A 24196-nucleotide genomic window follows, 5' to 3' on the forward strand; every position below is an offset into this window, starting at 1 on the left:
GGTGGGTAAAGTTGTTTGTCTTTAGTATACTATTATTATATACATTAGTCTGCTCATTTCACTTTGCATCAGTTTATATATGTCTTCCCAAGTTTCTCTGCAGCTATCCTCTTCATCATTTCATAGACTATGATAGTATTCCATCATATTTACATACCATAACTTGTGTTACTCACCAAATGATGGGCACCCAATTCTTGCCACTATAAGGCCAATTCTTTGTCACCACAAAAAGAGCTTCTGTAAACATTTTTGTACACATGGGTAACTTCCTTTCTTTGATCTCTTTGGGGTACAGACCTAGTAGTCTTAAGACTGTGTCAGAGATTATACTGACTCTTTGGACTTATTTTCAAATTGCTTTCTAAAATCATTGCACCAGTTCACAGTTCCACCCAGTAAAGTAGTTCATATTACTGTAAAATTAGTCATTTGGAGCATTTTTTCATGTGACTATTTGGATTTTTTCTTCTGAAAACTGTTCCTATCCTTTAACCATTTATGAACTGGGGAATGGCTGTTATTCTTATAAATTTGAATCAGTTCCCTATATATCTTAGAAATGAGACCTATTTTAAAAAAAAAAAAATTGTCTTAAAGGTTCCCCTCCCCCATTTTCCTACTTATCTTCTAAGTTTAGCTTTATTGGTACTGTTTGTTTAATAAACGCTTTTTAACTGATCTACAAATCCTCCTTAGTCAATCTATGTGATAAAAGCTATACGCTGTTGTTTTTTTAACATTTCATGACCACAAGACCAGTCTCCTTTTCAAGTAGCACGTGTCCTTGATGATTGATATAATACATCTTTAAGATTTGCAAAGCAATTTATATTAATATATATTTTTTAACATTTGATATCTTTTATGCCACTTGGAAAATGCTCCCAAATTTACATGAATAGGAAAAGCAACCTTATTCTAATAGGGTCAGTCTAATAGGGTAGTCAAAAGATTAGTTATTACCCTGTTTTGGTAATACTTACATTCTGTTGATCTAAATCAATACGTTTGTTGTACATACCACCCAGAACTGTGGCTCCTCCTCTGTCACCTTCTGAGGTTCCTATTCTACCTTTGCTGTCTAATTGTGAGCATTGTTCAAGGCCCAGTTCTTTACTTTCATCTTTATACTTTCATGGCTTCAATTATCATCTCCTTACAGATGATACCCAAATAACCAGTGTTTCATTAAGTACCCCTCCAGATGCCAGGTAAAATCGAGGAGGGCTTCCAGACAAATTGGATGGACCTTCTAGGTCAAGCTTTTGAGAGTACCTAAATGAGTCTAATCAAACAGACAGACATAATAGGGTTGCTTCTAGAGTCAATGATTTCCTTCAATATCTCCCTTTTCTCTCCCAACTTCATCCTCCCTTTGCTCTAACCTCTGAATCCATGCACTCAAAGTCTTTCTCCAGCTAATTCCTTTTTGTACAAATGGCTCAGGGTGTGACTCAGCCTTTCACACAAAAGCTTTAACGGATTCAAACAAACAAATGTGAGCTCTTAGGAATCCCATTGGACTACGATACTCTAGTCAAGGTACATGCTTCAAAACAGAGATGTGATCTCAGAATAGCTCTGAAAAGCAAGTAGAGTGCTACCATTATTTTATTTTATCTTTAAGTTTTCTGTTTTCTCTACTTTGCCTCCATTATTATATTCAGAGATCACTGGCAATACATGTGCCATCATTAGGAAATCCCTAAATAATTAATAGGCAGCAGACCAGCTCAAAGGGTTTAGGATGAGACAACAGATGCTAGCCATTTATTTCACCTGGTGCATTATTCTAAAGGGCCTTTCTGGCATATAGATTCTGCTTTTAAACCCTTAGCATATTTTCCTTTCAAGACCAAACACTTACCTTTAGAAGATGTTTATGATTGTTTTTCTCTCATTTCAGAAGCACACATATGCCTATAATCTTTTATTCTGTGAATCCTTTTCCTCTTTCTTTAGCAGGGGTTTGGTTAGAAAACTATTGTCTAGGGAAGAGATTCTCAAACTTTTTGGTCTCTGGAACCCTTTACACTCTAAAAAATTGAGGACCTCAAAGAGCTTTTGTTTATGTGGGTTATATCCACTGATGTTTACTGTACTGTAAATAATGTATGACAAATTTTGAAATATTTATTAATTTAAAATAACAAAAATGTATTATATATTAACATCAAAAACATTTTTCATGAAAAATAACTTTTCCCAAGACAAAAATTTTAGTGAGAAGAATGGCAATGTTCAATGTTTGTAAATCTCATTTAGTAAAAGACTACTGGATTCTTGCCTCTCTTTTTATATCTAATCTGTTGTTATAGGTTTCTTAGCTGAAGAATATGAAGAAAATTTGATTTCACACAGATATGTTTCAAGAAAATGGAGGAGTATTTTAATAGTCTTTTCTGAAAATTATGGATATTCTTCTTTGATACTACACCAAAACTCAACAAGTGGTAATTTCTTAAAGGTTAGTTGCAATGTGGAATCAATATTATATAGATGAACTTTTCATACACCGTTATAGTAAAATCCATTGGTCTCTCTTGAGCTTTGAATGGATGCTTTACCCCTGTGTGATTTTGTAACATCATGCAATGGTCCTTTGGAAAGATGACACACTTTATTATTTAATATTTTTTAAAAACACATTCATTAGTATCAATGGATCTGTGATTTTTTTCCACTTATTTTTCTCTTCAAAAAAAAATATTTAAGTGTTGGGAAGCTGTCAAGTTCATGATGGTTAATACAAGTTCTCCAAAAATCTAATTTCCACTTCAAAGCTCAAAGTTTATCACTGACAACAAATACTGTCAGTTATTTTCCTCGAAGTGACAAGTTCACTTAGTTCATTTTCGAGAAAGTATCTGCCAAATATCCAAGGTCTGAATAATCTTAGTTTGTCAGTCCTACTTTCAAGTAAAAATGGTGTTTCATGAAAAGCTCAACTCAAACCCCCAAGTGTTTTTCCTTTGGTATGTAGCAGAAGAGTTTTACGCTCACTCTCCAATTCATTACACAGAATGATGTACTGAAGGGTAGGAATTTAATAAAGTTAATAATTTTGATTGACTCATCAAGGACATTAAGTGAAATTGGCTTTTTTTTTCTTTTCTTATTGTGAGTATAGGGTGATAGAGAATGCAGTGGCTGGGATGCCCCTACATCACTGCTTAAGGCACCAACAGTTTTACCCATGAACATCTTTGAATCACCAGCACACATGCGTATCAACACTGTTGTCCCAGGACAAAACACAAAATTCAAAAAGATTATTCATTACTTTGAATATTGTAGCACCATTTGTGTTTGCTGCCAAGCATTCCCATAAGGAAGGGAAAACGGTGAAGTCTACAAATTTCTCCATGTCTAAGGCAGAAGTACAATTCTTCAAGTTTGAAGGTAAATTTTTAATTCACAGGTCATGAAGCCTCTGGAAAACTCTTCTGTCCTAAGAACTGCTCTAGAATTTAGAATGATGATGACAGATCCTCTTAAATATCCATTGAAAAGCCAGCTATCAAGTTAAAAAAAATAACAGCTCTAATACTTGGCATGATAATTGTGAGAATTCTCATTAGAGCTTTTGTTCTAATTACCAAATTGTTTTATTGGAGGATCTGACACAGGGAAATAGTCCTGGCTTTGATTCTAAGCTCTTTCACTTGTTTAGGACCTCTGGTAACACCTTACAATGAATCAAGTTCTTCATATGCAAAATGAGTGACAAGGTGTTTAATTTCCAGGATCCCCTGACATTTCAGTTATGCAGTTCCTCCAACCTACTTTTCTATTAATTCACATAGCAAAATTTAGGCACTTTAATAATAGTATTTCTTAATTATATGATACAGTGATAGAAGCTCTAGAAAAAAATGGCAAGCACTCCATTCAGAAATAGCTAACTGAATCTTATCATCCTCTAATTATCCTACTGTCAAGAGTACTGTTCGTGAGTAGGTCTCCAGGCCAATATCAAGGAAAACAAATCATTAAAACAAACAGAAGGAACCTCAGAAGTCAAGTCATCATCCATGATAGGAACACTGAGCTATTTGGGTAATTTTCTGAATAAATTACTTTTAGAGCACAAGTTGGCTACCGTGTATGAAGTTCCTTGCTTTTCAACTCATTGAATTCAATTCAATTTAGTGTTTACAGTTTCTAAGTGAAAAGCCATGGAAACACAAAGATAAAAAAGATAAATCTAACTCAGTTCCTTCCTTCAAAAAAGGGATGCTCAGAGTTGTCATGTCACCTCGATCACAGGCAGCAACAAGTCATTTCCTTCAAATTCACAGACAATAGATGAAATTCACTAGTTGTCATCTTCTAAGGGAATTAAAATTCTGTTGATGCTTAGCACTATGGTAAGTACTAAGAAAACCATACAGATTCGATTTCTGCTTTAAGTTTATAATGTAAAATTGTATTTATAAAACTCAATTAGGAGTCATACAATGTTAGAGCTAAAAATGAACTTGAAAGATAATCTAGTCAAACTTCTTGATTTTACAGATAAGGAAACTGAGGCCAAGAGAGAGGTAGAGTCACTGACTCAAAGCCTTAAACCAGTCAAATACTTGAGGAATTCTCAAAGAGAAAGAAAAGTTATAACTTTTATAAAGTTATAAAGTTATAACAACATTCAGGAAATCATTCTCAAAGCCTTAAATGACGTATTTGGCAGTGAGAACAGAAATGAATAAAAACACAGGTTTTAAGTTACAAACTGCATAACCCTGCATTTCTGATAAGATTAGTTATTTGACCCTGACTGTTACAATGAGTAACATCTGTAACCTCCTTTAAATAATTTTATTACTTTGCATAATGTGCAAAAATCTTCCTACCAAGCAAGAATCTTAAGATTAAGTGTCTCACTAAAATAGTAGCCAAACCATAGTAGTAGAAAACAGAAATTCCCCTATTCCAGTGTTAAATGCTAATAGGTAAATGTAGACCTGTAATTGGAAACATTCACTACTCACTCTCACATAAGAGACCTCTGATAATTTCAAAACCCCAATTCCTGAAATCAATTTAAATTCTTCTCATTCCAAATTAAGAAATACTCCTTTTCCACACCCCAAGCCCTGCACCCCACCCCAAATAACAACTCATTTTTGCCTTAGCAAAGAGATACCTGAATTCAATTTTGTGGGTTCCCATAATTATATAAAGAAATATATTAATGTGTAGAATACATCAAGAAACCAAATCTATAAAGATACTATGTCTATTCTTATGGGCACAATTACATTTAATTCAGTCCTGTCTCATCCTACCCCCAAATCCTCAAAAACCAGAATTTATTTCTTATTTGGAAATAGATCTTAATAAAAATCAATGATAATTCTCTTCTAATGAATAGTAATAATTTTAATCCTGGTCAATCAAATGAATATCTGAGGTCAAAAATATATTTAATGTAATATTAAGTAGTGTTATACGCAATTAAATATCAGAAGGGCAATTAGTCTTCAACATCATTAAACAAGTGAGATATTTTTATTGTATTAAAAATAATACTCTTGCTACCCATGATGGAAAAATGCTATTTACCTCCAGCAAACTGATGAACTCTGAATGCATGCTGAAGGATATTTCTTTTAATTTTCTTTATTTTTCTTCTTTTTTTATAACTTGGTTAATATATAGCCTTTCTTCCCTTAAATTCTCTAAATGTGCCTAATAAGAGGGAATACTTTTCTGAGGCATATTATGTATTTGATTTTACATGTATTGAAATACTGCAAGAAAAAATGCTTATTAGTTCAATTTTGTAATTATAATTTCAAACATAATTTGGCTCTCTAGGAATAACTTCCCTGCTTTGGTAGAGAGCTCTTACTCTCTAGGTAATTTAGGTAAGAATTCTAATTTTGTTGTTTAAAGGTACAAACTCAAATTTAAGAATATTTCTACTTTATCACTTCATAATAGCTCACATTTATTTCATGGTTTATAAAGTATTTTCCTCTCAACCATTCCGTTGTGCAGAAAGTACAAATATTATACCCATTTTACAATTAAGGAACCCAAGATTTAGAGTGATTAAGAGACTACCAAGTGTCACAATAGATGTTAAATTCCAGATTCCAACCTAAATTTCCTGACTTTAAGTACAGCATTCTATTTCTAATTAGCACTTAAGAGTTTCACAAACCCAAGATGAGTTTTTTCTATTTTATCTGTTTCCAGACCTGCAATTTTATAAATATATATTACACATTTGCTATACAACTTCCATTGTGGACACTTGACACATCAACAACTTTTTATAACTCAGAGTCTCCTGGGGTACTGAAAGGTTAAGTGACCTGCTCTGGTCAGACCACACAGTCTGAACTTTAACTCAAGTCTCCCTAACTCTAAAGTTAGCTTTATCTACTACACCATTTTGTCTTTTTCAAACAATCAAAAACTAGAGAAAAATACTCCAAACAACTTTTACACAGCCTATGCATTGTAAAGTAAGCAGGATTCCTCAATGGGTGAACCAGTATAAAGTTCATAGGCTGAACTAGAGAATTTATCTTTGGTATACCCTTTTCTCCTTTTTTCCTCCACTCCCCCAAATTCCAATTAAAAGTCAGCCTTACCAAAGCAGAAAATTGGAGTAGAGAGTCTGTGGAATACCACTCCCTCTCTAAAAGATCTCTTGATCTCCTAGAGGCCTTTCTGACCACAGGCATCTTTTCCCAGATGCTTTCTGTAACAGACAAGCAGGGCCAGGTCTGGGCAAAATTTCAAAGCATGCTAAATTTGTCCATAGTACCCTCTTCCCCTCCCTTTCTGCAGCACTTTCCTACCTTTTGGAACTCCACATCATCTGCTGAATATACTCTTATTTCTTAAAATTCTCCTACATTGGGCCACCCTCTAACATTCATTTATTCCATATTTACTGTGACCCTCTACTTAACAGAAAAATAAACCAGTACCCTCTGAGTCATTTGTCTAGAATTACCACTTCTCTCCCACCATCATTCCCTGCTGTTTTGAGCAAGAGTTTAAGAGAAAAATGACATAAAAATGAATTTACAGCACTTTTCAGGCATATGTATATGCACTTGAAAACAGACTACTTAACTCCAATGAATTTTTAATTCCTGAATCTTGAGGCCCGGGGGTACAGTGAAAAGAGAACTCATGAGTCATATAGACTTTCCCAATAATCCCTTAAAACCATATCACATATTGAAATCCTAATCGGAGTCATTTTTCAAGACACTGCCTTGCCCATGCAATTCCCTTCCTCATTGATAATCTCAGAAATCCTTTTACTGCCGAATTCACCAGTTAGTTCTTATCCAGTCAGTCCCAGGCCATCTTTTGGAACTCATCTAGAGAAAAAAGTCCAAACCTTGAAGCCTAGCCCTCCAATGAGTTAACTACTAATTATGTTGTTAGGAACCTGGACTGAGATTAGGGTGGTTGATCTATTTGGCTGACTTCAGTTAATGCAAACACCACTACCTAACATTTGTATAACACTTTACAGTTTATAAAACACTTCATAAAACTACAATAGCCCTGTGAGATATTAAAAGATGAGGTATTCTGAGTGCATTGGTAAAATATGGAGACTGGACTAGATGATTTCCACAGTTCTATGCTCCATAAATCTATAAATTAATCAAGAAAAGCCCTTGTGAACATTGTGCTTTTTAGCAATAACTTTGCTCTCGGGACAGAGGGATGGCAGGTAATTCAATCAAAAATCCTTTATCCTAATTTCCTTCATCCATTTCCTTCACCTTCATTCCAACCCACAGAATGTTAGAATTTGAGAATACCTAGAAACTTTAGAGATCAGAGACACTGGAGAGCTTGTATATATCAAAATGAATGAAACAAATAAACAGTCGTGATTCATCTGTTAGAACATTCACATTCTGTCTTTCTGTTTTCCCCATTAAAAAGGAAATACTTCCTTTAAATCAACCAATACTTATTAAGTATACTACTTACTATGTCCTGGGCGCTGTTGTGCTAAGTACTGGACATACAAAATGCCAAAAGACAGTCCTTGTCCTCAAGGAATTTACAATCAGATGGTGAGTAACATGCAAACATATATACAAAGCAAGCTATATACAGATTAAATAGGAAATAATTAATAGAAGGAAGGCACTAAAATTAAGAGGGACTGGGGAAGACTTCCCATAGAAGGTAGGATTTTAACTAGCACTTAAAGGAATCCTTTCTGAACAAAAGTTCAAGGACTGTTAATCTTCAGATACAAAATCTCCTAAGTTTTGGGCACCAAAGGCATGTATACTTTGTCATGTATAGAAATCATAAATATCTTCATATCACATTACACTTGTAAAGATATCTTATAGTATCAGATATCTTGAAATACCATTTATTTAATTTATTTATAAATTAAATAAATTTATAAAATAAATTTAATTATTTATTTAATTAAACATTACTTTTAAATTACTGTAGTTATTAGAACCACCCACAGATGACACATGAGAGGGATTACAGTGTATCCATTTACAGATACTCCCAGTGATTAGCTGCCCAATTCAAGTAATAGGAAATGCTCCAGCATGGTAGCCCCTAGTAGTCTTTTAACCAAGAAAAGGTGACATACAAGTGGTGGCTGATCAACATATGGAAGGAGGTGAGTAATTTTCACTGTTTATGTTTTGCAAAATTGGGCAGTTCAAATGATAATACTTAACTTACCAGAAGACAGTATTTGTTAAGCAGACTGCAGTATTCAACAAATGTAAACAAACATGTCTGACATTTGAGATACGTCTTGAAGTTTATTTGAAGTAACTTCTTAATATTGCTAACAGAATGAAGAGTGATACAGATCAATGTTTTGTAAATTTTGTGAATAGCAAGGTTTTTTGCTTTTTCTTTTCATAGTCTCTTTTTGTATACTGATTTATGAAGTAAAGAAATGTATAAGAATATTTCATACAAGTGGTGTTTGAATATTGATATTCCATGAAAATATCTTCTTAATAAAATTTTGAACTAAATAAAAAAATGAACTCTTGTTTCTAGGAAGTGACAAAGAGCCATCTGACTACATATACAATGATAACCAAATGCCAGGAAGGATACTGCTGCTATGATCAAACATACATCCAAGAGTTAAAAACCATTAAGTGTTAAAACTTTGGATAAATTATAAAATCTGCCTTATTTTACTTGTCATATAAATTTATTAACTATCTTAAACCTTACTTAACATACAAATTCTTAATTTCTGTGCAGATTTAGAAATAAATCATTTTAACATATAAAACCATTTCAAAATATTAATTGAATCACGTATTTTAGTTTTGCTTTATTTTATTTCTTACAGTAACAATTTAGGTGAATTGTCAAAAAATAAAAGGAAAATCATTTATACGGTTTTATTTTTATTTTATGAACATGATGAGACACAAAAGTCATACAATTCTTAGTGCAGAAAAAATTCATGTGAATAGAAGTACAAAGCCCGCAAAAGTGAAAGGCTGCCTTGCATGTGTCTCAAAAATATATTTAAAGATTCCGGTTCTCCATATAAGACTGCATACCGTCTTGGGGAGCAACAGGGGAGAGAGGAGGAGAAAATCTAAAACTCATGGAAGTGATTGTTGAAAACTGAAAACAAATAAATTAATTATGAAAAAAAATTTAGGTTCTCTTCCAGTGAAAAAAGCCTCCTGTATGGAGCATGCTATAAAGTGGTTTACAACCAAATGAAAGACGTAGCACACAACCAGATAGACTTTAGTAAAGCCATGTGCCTTGGACACTTGTGGATTGGAACAAATTAGATTTGGTTCCATTGTCAAAGAAGGTGATAGTAGAATCCTTGATTTTTCTTTTCACATTGAAGGAACTGGCAGCCTCATCATTTTCCTTCAATATGCAACTGGATAGCCAGCTCCTTGTATTTGTACAATATGTGCAAGTTGATGCCAAAGAAAACTTCTTATTTTGAGTCTCATTTGGAAAAAGCAAAGATTATCAATGTTTTAGAAATTATAAAAAAATAAAATTTCCATATAAAGAAAGACTTCATACTCTTTGTTCAGCTAGAGTTCCTTGATACTTTGTTAATATAGCAGGTTTTAACGTTTAAGTGAAAAAGGAAGTTCCTCAAAGCAACTTTGGGGGAAATTTTACATATATAAGCTTTTATCAATAAAAGAGAAAAAAGAACATCAGCAAAACGGGCATGCAACTAAAAAAAAACCTGATAAAACAATTAAACAACCTCAACTAAACAACAAAACAGAAATTCCAAAATCAAAAAGGTTAACAAAATTAAAAGCAAAAAAAATCCCCAATTCTGAAATTATTAATGTAAATTGATTTCCTGGAAAAATTAATATAATAGTTTGATAAAAAAAAAAAAAGAGGAAACAAATTATTCATGTCAAAAATGAAAAAGAACTTACAATATGAATAAAGAAAATTATCAGAAAATATTTTGCTACATTATGTGCTAACAAACTAATAATCTAGAAGAATGGATATTTGCAAAAAATCTAAAATATCTGTTAACAAAAGAAATCGAGTATTTTATTCAATATTAGAAAAATAAATTGAACAAGTGATAAATTAACTCCCAAGAAAAAGCAAAAACTCCAGGACTAGAAGCATTTGCAAAAGAATTATATTAACTATTCAAAGAACAATTCATTCTAATATAATATAAGTGATTTTTACACATATATATATTTATGTATCACAGGAAAAGATGGGCTTCCTTCGAATCACTTTAAATGATATAAATATGGTATTAAAAGCTAAACCACAGTGAGATAAAGCAGAAAAAGAAAATTATAAACTTTTACTCCTAAGCACACTGACACGAAAATTTTAAAACAATATAATACAGTAAATGATCTTGTATCACTCTGCATTTCATTAGCAATATTATGAAGTTATTTTAAATAACACTTCAACTGGTATCTCCAATGTCAGATGTGTTTGAAGTTACTGGTCAACGCTTGTATGCTCCTGCCAACCGGCTAAATTAACAAACAGGCTAAAACAACATATTATAAGATAATATACTATAACCAGGTTAGGCGTTTACTGATTAAACATAAAAAAGACTATATACATAAGTAATAAAAATCACATGATTATAACATTAGATGTAGAAAAAAGCTTTTTGACAAAATCTAACACTCATTCCTGTCAACATTGGAAAGCTTAAGGAAAATGGATTGTGCCTTAACATAACAAATAAATCCATTTAAAACTAAGATTAAACATGGCATGTAATAGACAAAGAGTTACAGACCTTTCCAGTAAGATCTGGAGTAAAGTAAGAATGCCCATCAACATCTTTACTACTTAACATAGTCCTAGAAATGGTAGCCATAGCAATGAAAAAGAAAGAGAACTCAAGAGACTAACTATAGGCAAACAGGAAACAAAATTATCACTTTTTGCAAATGATGATTATAGACTCAGAACACCCTAAAGAGTCAACCTAAAAATTAATTGAAATAACTAATAACTTTAGCAACACTAGAGGATATAAAGTAAATTCATATAAAATCATATGCATTCCTGCATATCACCCCCAAAAAAAGCAGGACAGCTAAAAAGAGAAATTACATTCAAGCTAATTCTATAATGCATAAAAATATCTAAAAGTGTATTTATCAGTATATATCTAGGAATGATATGAATCCTAATACAAAAATCTTCTTGAAGAAATAAAGACAGACTCAAATAGTTGGCCAACTATAGTTGCTCATGAGTAGATTAAGACAACATAATGGGGTAATCATCTATAAGCACATTGTGGTATATGAGTATTATTATTTTTTCATATGAAATAATGGAATGGACAGTTTCAGAAGAAACTGAGTAAAAGGAGCTATTTAAAGTATTTTTATTTATTTTATTTCTTTCATTTAAAAGTAAATATTTTACTTTACTTACACAACACCACCAACTTTATAAAGCAAACTTTGAATAACATTGAAATTTTGATGAATGCAATAATAAACCAAGAATGGAGATGAATCACACCATTGCTCTCCTGCCAGAGAAGTGATGGACAGGAATGAGACAAGCATTTTTGGACATGGCCAATGTAGGGATTTGTTTTGCTGGACTGTGTACTTACTGTGAGGGTGATCTTTTTTTTTTTTTTGGTAAATTATTGTTTTAATAAAGAGGTAGTACTAGATAATAGATGTTTTTAAAAATAAAACTAAGGAATTAAATTTTTTTAAATTAGCTCCTCCCTTCATTTTAACTCATTAACTTTTTTACACAAACATGCACCATCAACAGACTCTTCTAACAACTTAAAAGAAGTTTTGTCACCAGCCATAAAATCATCTTTATCAAAAGCAGATCTCTGAATCACTACATTTTAAAAGATTTGGTCAATAAACGGGAAGAGAGTATGAAGAACTTCTCTAGTACACTTTCAAAGGGACAAGTTTTAAAGCACTTGTTTGAACTACAGGCAGAAACTTCTGCATTTTTCTGGAAGAAAAGGAACTCTTGGAACACTTTGCAAGAAACAATTTTATACATAGCTTGGTTAGCAGATATTGTTAATTATATGAATAAGATAAGTCTTTCAACTTCAGGTCCTGAAGTCAATGTTACGGAAGCTACTGAAAATATAAAGGATTTCTTGGCTAACCTTCTTATATGTAAGGAGAAGTCAATATTCTTACAAACTTTCAAATGCTGCAGGAAGACAGAATTAAACTACAAAGTTCTCTGTCAATTTTTTTAAAAAGAGAAATCTGCAAACATCTGGACTTCAGAACTTTTCAAAAGTTATTTCTATCTTGATGGCTTTAAAACTGAATCATGGATTCATAACAATTTGCTTCCTAGATATAAAATTATATCAAAGATACTCATCTATCCAAAGGTGAACTATCTTAAGACAAAATATTAAATTCTATGTACTTTATTTTATGAAGTTAAAAACATGATTATGGGAAGGGTTCCATAGGCCTCACCAGACTGCAAAAGCTAAAACAAAGAAAGGTTAAAAACACCTAGAGAACAAGATAATCTTAAAGGCAATTTGTAGGTTCTACATTCTATGAACCTACGTAGAATTAAAGGCTTGCCTAAAGTGACAATGACTTAATGGCAGGGTTGGAAATTCGAAAATTAGGGTCTAATTCTGAATCACCTATACATAAGTATTTTCCATGAACACAGATTATCAAAAGAAATCAATAAATTTTATTTGTCTTGGCCTGTGACCATGACAGTTATTTATTTGTAGTTTCTCATTTTCTCACTAAACAGAGGGCATCTAAATAAGCCACCTATAATAAAGCTATAAAACGTAACTTAATAATATATTACAATAAGTACATGACATCCTAAAATAAATAATCTCTTTGACAATACATTTTGGAGTTTTGCCTGAAATTTCAACCAAACCCAATGTCCCATAGTTTGAAGAATCTACTTTTTATTTCCCTCTTTTTGAAAATCAGCACATTTCTAATGTATTGCCCTATCTCTTTTTTTTAAGATTGAATTTTTTTTTTTTTTTGATAAACCACTTACCATGAATTTGCCATATTTACCAGCCAGCCTGCAATTACAACTTGTGAAAAGCTCAATTTTACCAAGGTGAAATAGTACTAGGAAAAGGAAAAGAGTCCCTTGTATCCTTGGTTAGGTTTCAGTTTGGGGCTTCTGCAGACACATGTGGAGATTTTCTTTGAAGCATTTTCTGTTTCTTCCTCTGCAAATTTTTCTTCTTGGTTTCACCACATAAGTACTTCTCAAGCCTCAGTATGCCAAATATTCCACATAAGGCATTACATAAAACTTTTTCCTGTTGTATCTTTTGCTTAAGTACCAAGGTATTGGTCACTGCCTGTACTTATGCCAGATGATACATCCAAAAATGTCTTTTCTCCAACCGCCTGGTCTTGGTCTTTCTTGATCTGTTTGAAGAAGTCTCAAAGCATCATCTCTTTCCTGAATAACTTAATCCAAAGCATCTATGGACTCTGACTCTGTCTAATCATTCGGGACTTGGCACTGGCAATACCTCTCTTTTGGCCTCCTGCTCTAAGGTGAGAAGCATATTTCTTTCTATCAGTAGGACATATCAAAGTTTAAGCAAATCTTCGTTCCTCTTGTACCTTAACTGTTCACAGGTCCATAAAGTTGCAGACTAAACTGTTTCTTCTCCCCAATTTTTTGGGTCATCAAAAAATTCTTCTAGTCCTTTCCTTGACAAAATAGTACGAATTAATTTATACTGGTGGACGGGTGCAATGCTGGTTGTATTCTTGTTTAACAAACCCAGGCTGGCCATGGGGGTCAGCAAGGCCTTCAACGTGCCCAGGACCTTCAAGGTGGCCACAAAGCCCTGACAGAAAGAAACTAGCTGACCCTGCGGCCACGGTCACCTATACTGCTCTATTTCTAACGCGATGCTTTCTTTTCTGTTGTCTATGTTGTTTCATTTGTTTGTTCATTTGATAATGACTGTCTGCATTACAAATGTACAATTTTGTCCTCTTACCTGGAAGTTTCCCATCTTCTTTCCTTTTTTAAAGAACTCCCTCTACTTCCCTTTCTCTTCATTTCAAAACCTTTTGATGTTATCCTTCAGGCTCCCTAGCCTCTTACAAAATGATTCTAATTTAAAAAGGTAATATTGATCCCATGCCCTTCAATCTTCACCAGTGGACTGCAAACTCTTATCTTCCAATGTCTAATCTTCCACCTCTCCCTATCTACTGGTTCCTTCTCTTTGGCCTTGAAACATGTTCATGTTGACTCCATCTTTAAAAAAGCTTAACTAGATCATAGCATTCCTTCAAGCTATCATCTCCTATCTCTCCTCCCTTTCTCAGCCTAATTCCTTGGAAAAAGTTGTCTATATATTATATACTTTGATGCCTCTATCACTCAATACTTTGCATTGTGCATTCCAAATTTACCAATTATCTCAATTATCTTTTACTGAAAATTCTTCTAGGCCAATCTGCTGCACAGAACACTACTCATCCACCCTCAGACCTCCGTCATACTTCCATTCTCCTACTTGTCTAACCAGTCTTCTCAGTCTCTTTTCTAGCTAATCATCACTAATTGTAGGTATTCCCTAAGGCTCTTTCCTGGGCTCTCTTCCATCTCTATACTTTTTGGTGATGCCATTTGCCCCTGTGAGCTTAATTACCATCCTTATCCTGATTACTTCCAAACACGCCAGCATGCATACACGCATGCTGTGTGTGTATGTGTGTATCTCCTGCTGCTGTCTCTTTCCTGAATTTCAATCTTGCATCACCAAATGCTTACTGAACATTTCAAACTGGATGTCCTAGAGAAATTTCAGACTCAACATGTCTAACACAGAACTCATTTTTTCCCCCTCAAATCCTTCCTCCTTACTAACTTCCCTATTGATGTCAAAGACACCACAATTTTTCCATTCTGTCTGATTTAAAATTGTGGTGTTAACCTGCAGTCCTCACTGTTTCTCTCTCCACAAAGCTAATGGGTTAGAAGAATATCTCTACAGAAAATGTTTATTGTTGTCTTTCTTCCTATGGAATTTCATTACATGCCTTTATTTTGAACTAATTTTGTCCTCTGGCTGAATAATTAAGATAAATATATTGACTGATGCCCAAGAACTTGGTTTTGAGTACATATTGACTGACTGGTATAGGAGACCTACTCTGCAAGTTGGAGTATACCCCTCCTGTGCTATCTTTGAGGTTTTAGCACTGCAGCATGCAATTCATCCGAGTCTCATAACTTGAACTCAGTGTTCTAGAATTACCTAACAACTTGTTTTCATTCCCAATTAAATGTTGTTGTTCTATACTTACCACTCTGAAGATCATTGTTCTTGGTAGAAAAAGAACAATTAAGTAGTTCTACTTTATACCCTTTGTCAATTATTATTGACTTACTTATCCCAAGTAGAAGTCCTATCTCTACATGGACCTTTCTTGCCCCAAACATAATTTAAAAATAAGTAAAAACTTTTTCACAATCCTAAGTATCCATAGGATGTTGGCCATTTATACCACTGTTATATGTAGGGAAGTATCAGGATGTGGCAGTAATAAATAAAGTGCCAGTAAGACAAAAAATGCAGAGTTCTTTAGACAAATATCCCTTTTCTTTGGCCTCGGAATCTGATTTTGTGTTCCATGAAGCATCCTATCTAGCTTGGGCTGACTGTTTTCATGAGATTTCAGCCCATGGGAGTCTTCTCTTCCTTTAAATTCTTCCATCTTCTCTTCCTAAGTCTAATTCATCTTGCCAGAATGCATCTAACATTCTCTTTTCATCACTAACTTAGCAGGTGGATGAGTCTCTTTCCAAAATTCTCATCATTTTTGATTTAACAATCAGGTCCTCATTAGTCAGAATCAAGTTCACAATAGTAAATCATTGCTTCTTGTGCCTTTTGGAAAATGAAGTAATAATAAAGACAATTCAAGAAATTATTAGCGACTCTGTTTTGAGGAGAGAGTTCCAGCAGTAGTTCACACAGGTAGAGTCACTATCACTATTACACTGTTTCTCTTTGCAGGCTTTGTAAGTTTCTAGAACTCATCAACCATTTCCTCCTTCTGGCTGAGAGAATTGCAGCATTCTCCCACCACAAAATCTCCTGGTTTTCCTTCCCATTTTCTTTGTCCAAATGCTCGTCACCATACTTCTCCCTCCCTACTCCCCCTGTGACACCGCCTCCCTTGCAGGCCAATCCATTTCATGAGATTTTATCAGAGAAATATATTTTCTTCTTACACAAGATGAATCTTACTTCCCTGTAAAAGAAAACATAATCATATAGCATTTCCTCTCTTTGCTATTCATCCTGATTTTTCTTTTTCACACCAAAGACAAACTGTAGCTACATATACGGTTACAAGGCTCAGACTATTTCATATAGACAATAAAATATTAGGCTGATGTTGCAATCACCTCACCTGAACAGAAATCTGTCATAGTTTCAATGGCCACTCCCTTATAATACCAGAAAATATAGACAATGAAGACAACCATGTGAGTAATCCTATTGTTTTATTTTAATTTCACAGTTATCTTTCTACACCAAGTTAACATTCTAAATCATTTCAGAGTTATTCATGGCATAAGACTGCTGGGGATGGAAGCTCAATTCCAGGTGGACAGTCTCAGGCGGGTAAAGGTGGGAACTTCTAAATCTTAGAGTTCTCACGAGGCCCCCCCAGGAAACGACTGGGAATCGAGGTGAACTGAGCTATCTCGTGTATTTCCGCCTCTTCCCGTGAGAAACGTGATGGGAGAGAGCTCTCCCCGCCCTCGAGATTGTCCCGGATCTGGGCACACTATTGTTATCTAACAGCGCGGTATTCAGATGCAAACTATGCTGCTGGAGAGTTTAAGTAGGATCAGGAAAGCCTGAAAGTTCTCTTGGGCGGAGGGGCCACGTGTGAGGACAACAAGGCTCCGCTTTTCCTCTCTCCTCTCTCCCCTCCCCCTCTCTCCCCATTTATACTTCTACTTCCAATCTCTTATTGTAAGATCTTTGCCTCCTTGGGAGATTCTTCACTCCCTCCTAAGGAAGAATTTCCCTGCACTTGTAACTAGACCCTGAAATAAAGCTCAACCCTTGTTCGACTCTGGAACGTCCTTTCTCTCATACGAGCATCCGGTTTGGCCAACCAAAGACCTCCAATAGAGGTAAGGGAAGACTCGGGTAGCCCTCAGGCCTCTAGGCCTGGCATAAGACTGTGTGCTGAAATTCCTTAAATTAAATATACCCATACAGAGGTTTCATGTTTTTCTAGTTTCAAAGATTTTCATGCACATTTTCTGTTACTGTATATCTATCTTCAGCCCAATATTTCATTTGTACATCACATTCACTCTACAAATCATTTTGTAGAATGTGCTGTCTCTCCAATCACGGAAAAAAGTAGCTTATTTGATAATATAATTAACCACATTAAATGGCTTTTACTGCTCATTTACAAATTAACAAACTTTACCCTATACCTTTCTGTGTCTCCTCACAGACAATCAATAGCAACCAATTCTTGATTTTCCTAAAACAATTCTCTTTCCAGGTTTCTAACTATTGATTTTTATAATTATCATAAAATTATACTAATAATTTATATAAATTCAAAGAGCTTTAGAATAGTGTATTACTCCTCATGAAAATATATGCCTTTTAAAATATTCCTTCCTCAATTTATTACCAATTTTCCCTTAGAACTACTAGAAAAAAGATGAAGGTCTTATAGTTTTAATAAATATAAATTTGACCCTCATCTCTCTATATGGACCCTCTTTGTTTCAAATTATTCATACAAGACATAGAAGTTATAGAGCTTCTGAAGAAAATAGAAACTCATTCCTGGTGACTGGTTAGAACCCTCACCCAGTTTGGCATATTATAAATGCTCTGTACCATGGTCCCTTCCATTGATACAAATGATTATAAATTACATTAAATATCTAGTTTTCTGAAGGCAGTCCATCTCCTCTCCAAACTGATTATTTATTGCCAAACTGATAACTCTAAAACAAGGTCTCATCACATCACTTTGCTGTTCAAAAAGCTCTTCACAATCTGGCTCCAGTATATTTTTTCAGGCTTATTATACTCTCATGAAATTTACATTCTGGACAACCTGGAATCTTTGCTGTTTCCTATACATAATATTGCATCTCCTGCCTTCATGCCTTCTTAAATATCTGACCTCATCAATCAATGTAAAACAGCTTTCCCCAAAGTTAATAACAACCTCCTATTTGTCAAACCTAATGGCCTTTTTTCAATTCTCTTTTTTTTCTAGCTCACTCAATTTTAATTCTTTTTAAAGAAATGTCTATTTATTTTTAGCTTTCAACAGATACTTCCACAAGATTTTGAGGTCCAAATTTTCTCCCCATCTCTCCCCTTTACCTATCCCAAGACAGCATGCATTCAAATTACCACTTCCCCCAATCTGCCTTCCCCAGCTCTATCACATCCCTCCCTTCTTATCCCCATCCCCTCTATTTTCTTGTAGGTCAAGATAAATTTCTATACCCCATTGCCTGCATATCTTATTTCCCAGTTGCATGTAAAAACTTAACATTTGTTTTTAAAATTTTGAGTTCCAACTATTCTCCCTTCCTCTCTACCTACCCATCCCCAATGGGAAGGCAAGCAATTCAATATAGGTTATACACGTAGTTATGCAAAACACTTCCATAACAGTCATATTGTGAAAGACTAACCATATTTCCCTCCATCCTATCCTGCCCCCTCTATTTATTTTATTTTCTCTTTTGACCCTATCCCCACTCAAAATTGTTTACTTCTAATTACCCTCCCTTCCATCATCCCCACCCCCACCTCGCTTATCCCCTTTCTCCTTAGTTTCCTGTAGTGTAAGATAGATCGTCATACCAAATTGAGTGTGCATGTTATTCCCTCCTTAAGCTAAATGTGATTAGACTAAGGTTCACTCTTCCCCTCTCACCTCCCTCTTCTACCCCTCCATTGAAAAACCTTTTTCTTGCCCCTTTTATGAGATAATTTGCCCCATTCTGTTTCTCCCTTTCTCCTCTCCTAACCCCTGAATTTTTTTTAGATATCATCCCTACTTATTCAACTCACCCTGTGCCCTCTATCCATATGTATATAATCCCTCCAACTACCTTAGTACTGAGAAAAGTCTCAAGAGTTACAAATATTATCTTTCCATGTAGGAATGTAAACAGTTCAACTTTAGAAAGTCCCTTATTATTTCTCTTTTCTGTTTACCTTTTCATGTTTCTCTTGATTGTTTGAAAGTGAAATTTTCTATGCAGCTCTGGTTGTTTCAACAAGAATCCTTGAAAGTCCTCTATTTCATTGAAAGACAATTTTTCCCCCTAAAGTATTATACTCAGTTTTGCTGGGTAGGTGATTCTTGGTTTTAATTCTAGTTCCTTTGAACTTTGGAATATTACATTCCAAGCCCTGTGATCCCTTAATGTAGAAGCTGCTGGATCTTATGTTATCCTGACTATTTCCACAATACTCGAATTGTTTCTTTCTGGCTGCTTGCAATATTTTCTCCTTGACCTGGGAACTATGGAATTTGACTACAATATTCCTAGGAGTTTTCCTAGGGAATCCCCTTTGGGGACCTCTTTCAGGAGGCAATCAGTGGATTCTTTCTGTATCTATTTTACCCTGTGGTTCTAGAGTATCAGGGCAGTTTTCTTTGATAATTTCTTGAAAGATGATGTCTAGGTTCTTTTTTTGATCATGGTTTCAAGTAGTTCAATAAATTTAAAATTGTCTCTCCTGGATCTATTTTTCAGGTCAGTTGTTTTTCACAATGTCTGCCATTTTTTCATTCCTTCAGCTTTGTTTTATAATTTCTTGATTATTCAGAAAGTCATTTGTAATCTGCTCTATTCTAAGCTTTAAGGAGTTATTTTCTTCAGTGAGATTTTGGACTTCTTTTTCCATCTGACCAATTCTGTTTTTTAGGGTATTCTCCTCATTGACTTTTTGGATCTCTTTTGCCATTTGGGCTAGTCTTATTAAAGTGTTATTTTCTTCAGCATTTTTTTGGTTCTCCTTTAGCAAGCAGTTGACTTGTTTTTCATTATTTTTTTTGCATCACTCTCTTTTCTCTTCCCAATTTTTGCCCTCTTTCTCTTACTTGATTTTCAAAATCCTTTCTGAGCTCTTCCATGGCCTGAGACCAATTCATATTTTTCTTGGAAGCTTTGGATGGAGAAACTTTGACTTTGTTGTCTTTTGTTTATATGATTGTCTTCCTTGTCACCAAAGTTAGATTCTATAGTTTGATTCTTTTTCCAGTTTTTGCTCATTTTCCCAGCTATTTACTTGACTTTTGAGTTCTTTGTCAAGATAGTTCTCTGCTTCCAGTGGGGGTGATGGGTAGACTGTCAGCCTCTTGATCCCCCCACAATCTGTGTCCCTAGAGTTCCAGACACAGTCACTGTCGCTGGCTGTTGCTGCTACTGCTGGTGCTGCTATGGGCTCCTCCTCAGTGGGCTCCTCCACCCCCTCCACTGCGCTGGGACTGGAGCCTGACCATTCTACTGTCTCACGCAGGTTCCACAGTTTTTTTCCACTGACCTTCCAATTTCTCCTTGATGTTTTGGGGTCATGAAGTTTGGAAACTGCCACAGGTGCCTGAGATTCAGTACCCCAAGGCCTGCTCAGGTCCAGTCTGTGCTTGCCTGTGCTGCTGCGGCCCAGGCTGGACTGTGCTTTGCTTCCAGTACAGCAGGATAAACACTTCCCCACAACCTTCCAGGCTGTCTTGGGCTGGAGATTTGCTTCACTCCATCCTTCTGTGGATTCTGCAGCTCCAGAATTTATTTAGAGTAATTTTTTACAGGTATTTGGCTGAGTTTGTGGGGCAAGCACTAGCAAGTCCATGTTGTTACTCTGCCATCTTGGTTCCGCCCTTTCAATTCTCATCTTTCTGGACTTCTCTGCAGCCTTTGACACTTTTTTCCTGAAACTCTCTTCTCTCTAAGGTTTTAGGAAACTATCATCTCATGGTTCTCCTCCTACCATCCTAGGCTCTCTTCTATTCTCCCTAAAACTATTTCACTTAGTGATCTCAAAAGTTCTCATTGATTCAATTATCACCTCTATCCTGATAATTCTCAAGTCTACTTGACCAACCCTAATCCCTCTGCTACTCTCAGTCTCACATCTACATGCTGAAATGGATAAACAGAGACACCATAAAGTCAACATGCCCATGAGTGGGATAGACTTTGTGAAGACTCCTCAGATTGTAATTTTTCTCCAAGGGGTGAGGTAAGGCCTAAAGGCTCAAGGTTACAATATTTTTAGAATAGAATAGTTCCATATAAGGATATAAAACTGTGTAGTGTATTAGGGTCTCAGAGATTGGACAAAACTTACATAATTCCTCGATGTCTTCATTTCAAAAGGGATTGGTTAGATTTCGTGTCTAGAATGTAAGACCATATTCTCAGCTAATGAGGATAATGGTCAGTGGGGGGAGGAGGGACTTGCGTTAGGGTCTATATAAATCACTGTCCTTTTCTTTGTCTTCAGCTTTCCTACTTCTACAGGTGAGCCCCGCTTCTCGAGAATCGAATAAATCTCTTTTCTGTCATCACTTTGAGAGGCCTCTGAGTAATTGATTTATGTAGGGACCTGAGCCATCCCACACACCCATAACTGAACTTACTGTTTTCCCTTCTCCCAAACACTCCCCTCTTCCTAATTTCTCTAGCACTGGTGAATGTACCATCACCCTTCCTAGGCTGGGAACCTTGATGTCATCCTTGACTCCTCATTCTCTCATCCCCTCCATATTGAACCTATTGTTAAATCCTATCAATTTTACCTTATTAATATCTCTCTTTTATTTCCCAGTCTATTTTCTGACATTTTCACCACCTTAGTGAAGGCCTTCAGCACCTTATATCAGGACTATTGCAATAGTTCGCTGGTTGGTCTATCTGCCACAAGTCTCTTCCTACTTGAGTCCATCCTCTACTCAGTTATGAAAGGGATCCTCTTAAAGTCCAGGTCTGACCATGTAATCTGCCCCACTCAAAAAACCCCAGTGGCTTCTTATTACCTCTAATTTCAAATATAAAATATTCTGCTTGGGGTTCAAAACTTTTTATAACTTACCTCCCCTCATTTTCCAATCTTCTCACACCTTACAAAGCTCCCTCCTCCCCTATATCCTGCCATCTAGTGACACTGGCCTCTTTGCTTTGAAATTCTCAGACATAATACTCCATATCCCACCTCTATGCATTTTTTATGGACTGTCCCCATGCCTGGAATGATATTCCTCATTTCCTTCTCTTTGCTTCCTTAAGTCTCAACTAAAACCCTACCTTCTATAGGAAGCCTTTTTTGATCCCTCTTAATTCAGTGTCTTCCCTCTGTTAATTTTTTCTAATTTATCCTGTACAAATTTTGTTTATACATGTCAGCATCGTACCTCCACCATTAGACTGCAAGCTCTTTGAGAACAGGGATCTTTATCTTTCTTTGCATCTAGCACTTAGCACAGTGCCTAGCACAGAGAGGGCATTTAATAAATCTTTATTGACTGACTGACAGAAGCTCTCCCCCATACCTTGAATGTGTTCCCTCTTCAAAGGATCCCAAGTTTCCTTCAAAGCTCAGTCAAATGCGACCCCATAGAGGAGTCTATCCTTATCATATCCCCCCACCAAAATTATATTTTGTATATTTTGTGCTTTTTTTATGTTCACATTATTTCCTCCCACTTCCAGTATATCAATTCCTTGCAGGCAGGGACTATTCTGCTTTTGTGCCTGGCACATATTAGATGCTTACCAAATACCCATTAAATGACAAAACTTGTCTATCATCGGAATATCTCTTTAACCAAGGATGGAAAGAAGAGATTGACCAGGGACCAAAAGAAAAGCAATAGAATCTGTGGTTCACTAGCCCTTTAATTACAGATGGAAACTGAAGGAGTATCTGAGGATCCAGAGGACACTAATAACCAAAGGACAAAACTAGGACCACCACACAACCCTTTTCATTCAATCAGAATTGGAGGCCATTCTGACCCAAAATTCAGGTGGTGGGTGAACTATATGAGCTTTAGATTTTATTTTAAGATTCTACGAGTTCTACAACCTGAAAGTCTGGAAGACAGTAGGATAAAAAGTGACTTCAAGAGGGAGCTATTAATGGTACCTTGCCTAATTTCTAACTATCTCCACTTTTCATTATCAAAAACATCTATTCAACAGGTCTAGGAGTTTCCAATATATTTATATTACTAATAAATATTTAAGTAGCACTTTAAAGTTTACAATGTACTTGGCAAACTTACTTGCTTCTCACAACAGCCCTGTGAGGGCAGTCCTCTTATCTCCATTTTACAGATGAGAAAACAGGCTGCCCAAGGTTAAGCAACTTGGCCAGGGCTATACAACTAATGTCTGAGGTAGAACTTGCATTCAGGTACCAGAACCTCCTGATTCAAAGTCTAGAACTCCATCAACTCTGCTAACCCATGTACAAACCACGGGATTTTGTCACAACTCAAACAACATATTCATAATACGTATAAGCAAAGAAGGTAGTTCACTGTGGGATGTTTAATGTTACATTATGTTACAACTTGTGGTATTAATGTGGGATATTCACTGAAGACCCCTTTCATTCTGTGTAATTCCATGATTCCAGATC

General features: G+C 35.2%; 1 protein-coding gene and 1 pseudogene across 4 annotated transcripts in view; both read right to left on the minus strand.

Annotated features, from left to right (window-relative positions):
• The window catches only part of MCC (MCC regulator of WNT signaling pathway), a 261755-nt gene that overhangs the window by 228264 nt on the left and 9295 nt on the right, over window positions 1-24196 (minus strand). The gene's annotated exons all lie outside the window — the stretch shown is intronic.
• LOC140505589 (large ribosomal subunit protein uL29m pseudogene) lies at window positions 13566-14155 on the minus strand (annotated as a pseudogene).

This window comes from Notamacropus eugenii, chromosome 1 (assembly GCF_028372415.1).
Source record: "Notamacropus eugenii isolate mMacEug1 chromosome 1, mMacEug1.pri_v2, whole genome shotgun sequence".
NCBI lineage: Eukaryota > Metazoa > Chordata > Mammalia > Diprotodontia > Macropodidae > Notamacropus > Notamacropus eugenii.